The following is an 8,686-nucleotide window of genomic DNA, read 5'->3' as shown; positions in this document are numbered from 1 at the left end:
ACGACTGGGGGTGGAGCTTGTGCCGATCAAATCAGCCGCGTTGCCTGGGGACTCGCCTTTGCTCAGCGCTTCGCAGCGGAGAGGTGATGGTGGTTTTCTTGCTGCATCCCCTTTGCCGGGTTGCTGCGCTGTGGGAACCACCACTTGAGGCTTTGTTTGGCTGCTGGCTGGGCTTTCTGCCTTTGGCTCGGAGGGGCTCAGAAGTTGAACGTACCTGTGCTTTGAAAATCCCTTATTTTGGCTGCTGGTCCCTTATTTTCAAATCTGTAAGTTGATAGCTATGCTCCAGGTGTTGTTGGGCCCCAAATCCACCAGGCTCACCCAGCATGGCTTCCCACTACAAAACTTAGGCTCAACACAGGGCCAGCCAACCCATGAGGCAAGGCGAGGCAACCGCCTCAGGCAGCAAACATCCACGGGGCGGCAGATCCGGCCTCCAAGAAATGCATTGCCTGCTGCTGCCACATCCATTCCAACAGACTCAAAAAATGGGAAGAGGCAAGCGGGGAACATCTTGTAGCAGCAGTAGCAGCAACAGAAGTGGTACGGTAGCTGTTGGCTAAGCACCACCTGCAGCGCTGGCACGGGTACTGGGAAAATGTAAGAGGATTGTGTGAGAAACGAGAGAAGCAGCAACAAGAGATGCTTTTACAAACACGAGCCTCGTTGCCTTTCACTGGAATAATTTCTCACATTTATTATGGCAGATGCTTCCGTTGACAGTGCAGAGGAATGTGATGTCATGATAATTTGTTGCACAATTTCTTCGCCGAGCCAAGAAATGTTATCTGGCCTTATTTGGTATTAAGCGACTTGCCGTGTTTATCTGAAGTAAACTACGATGCTTCTAAAACTTGATTTCCCCCAAATACTGCTAAATACCTGGACTTGCAGATCTCACTCTTGGGGTCAAAACTGAAAGTCTGGGGAAAATAAATGAGTGACAGTAGTATCTTTGTCCAGTGATGAGGAATCTGGTACTGCTCTCAGGGATGTTGTACCAGAACAGATTTTTATTTTTATTATTTTTTTAAAAAATCCTTTTGGGTTCTGAACCCTAAATATGTTTTTAAAGCAGTGAGGCATAACAGACTTTTGTATTTTCTACACTTAAGATTATTTCTTTTTTAAAAAACACACCTACACACCCGAAAGACAGTGTTGCACTTTTAAAACTAATGATATACCATAAGTATAGTTTTACTTACATTATAAGTAAACAGTATTGCCAAAGGAATTCGGTTCCATATTCACAAGGCACTTGGCGTATCCAATAAAATATCATCCTTGTAATAAATGTCACCTTACTTGGAGAGGAATGCTAAACTTTGCATCTTTCTTACAACCTCCTCCAGTCTTGCGCTTTTAGTTGGATTCACAAATAAATTTAGCTAACCTAAAGATGAGGGTGGGGGACATTTTCCAGTCTGAGGGCCATATTTCAGTCTGATCAACCTTCCAGGGGCCACATCCCAGTAGAGGAGGAGGCCAGAGCATTTAATGTGAATTTTACCTTTGCGTATTAGGCTAGTTTCTGTACACACAGAGACCCCTGTGCTTCATCTATCCAGTCAAGCAAGAGACATTGTCAGAGTTCAAAAGGATACATTCCACCCATGGAAAAACACTCAGAGTGCAAAGCAGAGCCAAAGAGGGGTGTGACCTAGGAAAACCACCGAGGGCTGGGCAGAAAGCCCTGGAGGGCCACATTCACCCCACCCATACCCAGATTGACGTTCCCCAGCCCTCTTCTAATGCACCTACCTATCATCTTACTAATAGGATAGTCGTGACTGCGAGATCAGAGTTCAAGCATCATAACAACCAAATTAAACTTTTGTTTTGGTACTTGGCAGCTTATGACGTTCTCAGAATTGCTAGCATTTTAAAAATTCTGCTTACATTGTTAGGGCAGTCCTCCTTTCCCCGAGCAGAGAGATGTCTCAGGTTCGGCTTCTTTTAGAGATTATGAGAGATTTAAGGCACTGTTGGAATATTTGAACTTATTTGTTTAAAAATGTACAAGTTGAGCCTAGGTGGAGACATAACGTAATAGCACTGCTGCAAACAACACATCTACTGATGCATATCAGATCTGCCGGAGAGGCACTATTTCAGTATAACTAGATGTTATACCAAATACGCAGAGAGGGTTTTCTTTAATACTAAGTGTGAGATTGATTTTTCATTGGGACCACAGCACAGAGGAAGTTTTAACTCTTCCCTTCCTTACTGCAATTGCAAAGAAAACTGTGGCCTGATGTCACCATTAGGCTTAGGGGGAAAGTACCTACCACCAAGGACGATTTTCATTGTCCATTTTCAAAGGCCATTCTCTGCCTTTTCCCCTCAGTTTGTCTTGTGTCTCTCTGACTCAAACAGCGCCGGACCACAATCTGTCCAAATTTTCCTTCCCCTGTGAAAGAGGCTTCCGCTCTTCTGTCTCAATCTCAGGGCTCTTCAGGATTTCAGTGGGTGTGGGGCGCTGAACTTATAATTGGGGTGACTGAGGATGGTGTGTGCATTTTCCTTTCTAGTATATATTTCACCAATGCCCTGCAACCTCCCTAACTGCCCGAGCTTCCTGATCTTAAAATGGCCTGCAATAGCAATAATTTGAACCCACCCATCTGACTGGGTCACCCCAGCCATTCTGGGCAGCTTCCAACATACATAAAAATGTAATAAAACATTGCACATTTAAAAGCTTCCCTATACAAGGCAGTCTTCAGATGTCTTCTAAAGGTTATATAGTTACTCATCTCTCTGACATCTGATGGGTGTTCCACAGGGTGGGTGCCACTACCGAGAAGGCCTGGTTCCCTGTAACCTCACATCTCAGAGTGAAGGAACCACCAGAAGGCCCTTGGTTCTGGGTCTCTGTTTCTGGGCTGAACAATGGAGGTGCAGATGCTCCTTTAGGTGGTGCCCATGAGAATATTTACCTCTTGGTGTCTTCCCATGGGCTTTAACTAAATGATGGGCACCTAAAAACTCTGCAGAGTGCAGATGAGTAGTGAGATAATGTCTAGAAATAAAGAACCGTCTCAAACACCTCTTGGCCTCTAGAAAGGTAAGATAAGCTCATACACCCAGCACTCCACACATGAGAATTTAATGGACACTTTCTCTCCCCTTTGATAATTTTTGAATGCCGTTTCTTTTCCTGCTATTTGATGGAGTCAAATTATTGAGAGCTCTGCAGTTGCTCTAGAGTTTCTTCTGGTTCTTTGAACAGAGCAATACAGATCTTCCCACTTTGGTGCTCATAAACACAACCTGCTCTGGTTTCTATCATGTTAAAATGCCACCTGCTTCAATTTCACTTCTTCTTTCATTTACACTTTATTACCAACTCTCTCTCTCTCTCTTTTTTTTACTTTTTGCACAATTAACACATCAATAGCACCAGCAGAACAACAGTATGATGGCCTCATCCTAGCACCTTTACTCATAACTAAGAAGCCTGCTGGATCAGTCCAGTAGGTCAGGTTCCTCTTTGCACAGTTCCCAACAGACGCCTGTGAGAATGCAGGGCCTGATTGCAAAAGCATTCTTCTCACTTACTGCAAATTAGGTATGCATTTATGCAACTGCAGCCTTAACACCACAGCGTTGGTGAGCCTGAACTCAGATTCTCCAGCTGTTTACTTGTTCAGAGAGCAGAATTGCATGCTCATTTTTGAAAGATCTCCAATGACTGCTTGGCATGTAGAAATTTAACAGCTAATGCAGGAGTGGTTAACCTGTGGACCTCTTCCAGATGTTGCTGAACTACATCTGCCACCAGGCACATCCAGATTGGCTAACAGCAAAGGATGGTGGCAGCTGTAGTTCAACATCTAGAAGGAGCACAGCTTAGCCACCCCTGGCTTAAAAGCTTTTTCCTGACATGGAGATGACACGACAAAGTTTCACTTGGAGAGGGGTGGGGAAATGGATTAATCTCAAGCAGCAGATAAAGCTGTAAGAGTCTTGCAGCGGAGGAACAAACAAATGAATGGAGGGTGTAATCTTGTTCAACAGGGGAGAGCTGAAGATCAATAGCTACTACATTAGATGCTGACCCGAGTGATTCATCACAGATCAGCAAGGGTTTCTGACTCCCAATTATTTAGCAATGGCAACAACTGAAAGTTTTCCTGCATTAAATCAGGCTGCTGGGACAATGTGGGGAGGCGGATGTGCTTTGTTTGAAAGGGCTTGTTAGTTTTGTTCTGGCACCAGTCACAAATTCCTAGGCTCAGAGGCATCCTGTTCCTTAATTTTCAGCTTATGTCTACCCACCTGAGCTCAAACAGATTTCCAGATGTAGCATTTGCATCAAGTAAAAGATCACATGAAATGTGGAAATTGTGGGTAAGGGAATGTCAGGAAAATTGGGGGAGGGGAGGGTTGCCTGAATGCAGCCATACTTCCCACAACTCCATATTCTTCCATCTTCAACACTCAAAGGTGCCTCTTAGCTATTCTCCCAACTGCGCCAAAGCAGCTTTTTCACAAGCAGATGCTGTACAGCTGGCCTAGCATCTAAATCAAGAAGAGGGAACCTGTTGGGTGCTGTTGGAGTCTGTTATGTACTGAGTTGAATAGGATCCAAAAGGCAGCAGTCTGATTGGTCCTAGAACAATAGGGTCCAGAATACAGCAGTCTGATTGGTCCTAGAACAATGCAGCAGTATGATTGGTCCACAGGAGCCATCCAATCCAGCTCCAGGTGGAAGTGAATCCGCAACCTGATTGGCCTACAGAAGAATCCCAGAATTAGCCAATCACGAGCGGCCCATTGTGTAAATAATGTATATAAAGCAGATCTTTTGGGGAAACTTTCATTCCTCCTCACCACTATGAGCTGAATAAAGAGCATGAAATCCACTCTCGACTCCGAGTATATTTCAGACTCCAACTCCCATAACCCCCAAGTCTGCATGTCCAAAGGTCAGAGATTTACATCAAGCTGCCCATAGAGTTGTGATGCAGCAGTATCTGGTGAGTCACAGGTTCCCCATTCTTGTTTAAATGACCCAACCATGTGGGTATGGGCTGACTGCACAGTTCTTTCTACAGAATTAGAGCAAGTCCGGGGTGGGGGGAGGTGCTGGCTGTCTCTGAATCAGTCCCTGCCCACATAGTGGGAAGCTATTGCCTACACAGGTTCTTGCTTTTCATACCACTACCTCTTTTACTCCACTTCCTTCACGCATTCTGGCTAGCCTCCCTCCGCACCATGAACTGTTGTGTTACTTGTAAAGTCTATTCTCTCATTAGCTTCTTCCCCACTCTGTTCTGTAATACCCTTGACCTTTTCCTCAAGTTCATCTCTCTCTCTCTCTCTCTCTCTCTCCCTCTGACTATACTGTTTCTTGAGCCTTCTTGCCTTTCAGGACCTCTTCCCAGCTCCCCTGTGTGAGGTTTTAATCTCAGCCAAACTGACAACTTTCCCTTCCGTCACAGAAGGTGGATGATTTGCTCTATGCTCAAGCAGCTGAATACAGTCATACCTCGGGTTGAATATACTTGAGCGTTTTCGGGTTGCGCTCTGCGGTGACCCGGAAGCAATGGAGTGTGTTACTTCCGGGTTTCGCCGCATGCACAGACGCTCAAAATGATGTCACGCACATGCGCAGAAGCGGCAAATCACGACCCGCACAGACGCGGGTTGCGTTCGCTTCAGGATGCGAACGTGGCAACGGAACGGATCCCATTCGCATCCAGAGGTACCACTGTACTGTACTCCAAAACCATCACATCAGCTCTGTGTTGGACACTTCACTGACACAAGCGCAATACAGAATTTGAGTAGTAGGGCTTACTTCAGAAAGTTTCATAAAAAGCAAAGGCCCGCAAGAAAAATGTTGGTCTATAAGAAAATAAAAAGAAATCCACAATTGGGCGATCCCTTTCACAGCCAGGCTTTGAGTTACTGTATTCTTTTTTTAAAAAAAATGAGGAGACCATTGCTTCTTTATTCCAGAATCCTAGGTATGTAACCTGATATCTGCAGCACCTAGCAGAGACCTATTCAGCTTGCTATCTTCATATTGGAACAAAATAATTTTGGTTTTTCCTTATTTTCCCTCCCCCCACATTTTGTTGCATCTTGCCTGATGGAGACCTCTAGAGACCTCTAAAGCTTGCCACTATTTTGACAATTTGGTAATGCCTAATAAAGGTATGGCCCAACTGTGAGTTTTGGAGTTTTCCCAAAAAGTTAGTAGATGTCATTTGTACATTCCTTCCTAATACCTTTAACACCCTACAGCTGTGTGTTTGGTAGTATTTATGCCTGGGAAGGGTTGTTAGCATACCAAATTATGCGAAGGCCAGAGAATTTACCTTGTCTTATAGGACATATATCAGAAGCCTGGTTTTGTAACAATGCTTTTTATCGATCCAGCTGAAAGATTAACTTCCTAGCCGTGCTGTTTGCTTCCACCTCTTTTCTAAACAGAAATAAAATGTAAATAGCATCACTTTTTAGTCACCTTTCATTATCTTTCAGGAAAAGACTGCCAGTGAACAAGTCTAGACCTTTAGCCCCAAAAGGCAAATCAAACCAAAATAAGTTTTACTGGGGTTTACTCCTCAATAGGCATGCTTAGTTTTGCAGCCTCTTACTTTTGTGTGCTTATTTGGGATTATGTTGCACTGAGTCAGTGGCCTAGTTTGCACATAATGCTAAATGATTATTCTATGGTTTAGCATTATGTGTGAACCCAACTCAGCAGCTTAACTGTGGATTATTAACATTGGGCATAGATTCCTGCATTGCAGGGGCTTGGACTAAATGGCCCTTGTGGTTCCTTCCAACTCTATAATGCTATGTTCCTAACCAAGGTTTACAGTTGATTTGCAAACATTAGTCAATACTGACCATAGCTTAGCAGTGCATTCAAGCCCAGACCTCCTAATTAACTATGGTTAAGGAGCTGTCACTACCACAAAGCTACAGAGCCACAAGTAAAACCACTTTTAAGGCTCAGCTGCTCTTACTAGTGCTTTTAACTATTCTGTGAAATAGTAAACCATGGGGTGAGTTACATTCTGCCAGGGGCCCAACATTTAACTATGCTTAATGTTAACCATAGTTTAGTGTTACCCATATATGAGGCCAGCGGGGCTTACTTTGGTGAAAACATGCATGGGGTCCCGTTGTAAGGCAGAGCAGGGGAACGAAATAGGAACTTCAATTGGCTGACTTTGCAGCTTTAGTATCACAGGAATCCACCTTATCTTGAGTCAGACCATTGGTCCATTTTAGTTCAGCAGGTCTGCAGTAGTGACAAGGAGCCACACTTGCAAGAGCGGTAGACTCGTAATCTGGTGAACCGGGTTCGCATCTCCGCTCCTCCACATGCAGCTGCTGGGTGACCTTGGGCCAGTCACACTTCTTTGAAGTCTCTCAGCCTCACTCACCTCGCAGAGTGTTTGTTGTGGGGGAGGAAGGGAAAGGAGAATGTTAGCCACTTTGAGACTCCTTCGGGTAGTGATAAAGCGGGATATCAAATCCAAACTCTTCTTCTTCTACTACTTTAAGCTCCTCCTTGTTCTTTCATAACCTGGTCCCTGTCCAAACCTGCTCCGCATCTAATGTCATCAGGTGGTAACGGTAGTGTTGAATGGCCTTACAGACAGCAAGAGTCCAATGTTAGAAACTCAGATATATAAGATAGGCGCTAAATGGCTCCATAAACCAGGGCTACAGAATCCCTAGTTGTCATTTTGGGGCCAGACAGCTCGAAAGTCATATTTTTGAACGACTTTTTGGTTCCTGAAATTCATTCCGATTGTGCAGATAAAATATAACCGACGGGATCCTATAGGATGTGTTGCTAGTGTGTGAAAACAGTCCAGGTCCAAGGATCCCCAGGCATACACTTCCAGATGGTGGAGACATCAGGCGCTATCCTGGCACCCGGGCATCTTCATTTGGACACAAGTGGCTGATAGGCAGGTGCAGAATGTACCTGGGGAATTTCAAACGCTGAGCAAGACCCGTGCTGGCCCGGAGATTCACCGCTGGTGGTCCACACTGACTGACAGTGTCTCTCCAGGATTTTGACAGGTTCCTCTCCTTGCCCTATCTGAACATGCCTGTGATTGAACCTGGGACCTTGTGCATGCAACAGATGTGCATGTATGTATATACCGCATTTTTCGCTCTATAAGATGCACTTTTCCCCTCCTGAAAAGTATGGGGAAAATGTGTGTGCCTCTTATGGAGCGAATGCAGGCTTCATGGGCTGTCCCAGAAGCCAGAACAGTGAGACGGAGCGCTGCGCAGCGCTCCCTCTCCCTGTTCTGGCTTTTGGATAGCCCCTGAAGCCTCCGTAGGGCAGCGGCATGAAGGCTCCCCGCTGCCCTGCGGAGGCTTCGCGCGGCTCTTGCAGCTATCCCAGAAGCCAGAACAGCAAGAGGCTATCCCAGAAGCCAGATCCCTCTTGCTGTTCTGGCTTCTGGGATTCAGAATATTTATTTTCTTGTATTCCTCCCCCCCAAACTAGGTGTGTCTTACCCTTTGGTGCGTCCTATGGAGCGAAAAATACGGTATATATTATACACACACACACACCACTGAGCTTCAGGGATAAAAACTAGATGCCTTCTGCTCTTGCAGAAGTGGCTTAGTCATGCTGGCCACATGACCCGGAAGCTGTCTGCGGACAAATGCCGGCTCCCTCGGCCAA

Source organism: Podarcis muralis, chromosome 10, assembly GCF_964188315.1.
Source record: "Podarcis muralis chromosome 10, rPodMur119.hap1.1, whole genome shotgun sequence".
Taxonomy (NCBI): Eukaryota; Metazoa; Chordata; class Lepidosauria; order Squamata; family Lacertidae; genus Podarcis; species Podarcis muralis.
Note: the sequence above shows the minus strand (reverse complement) of the source record.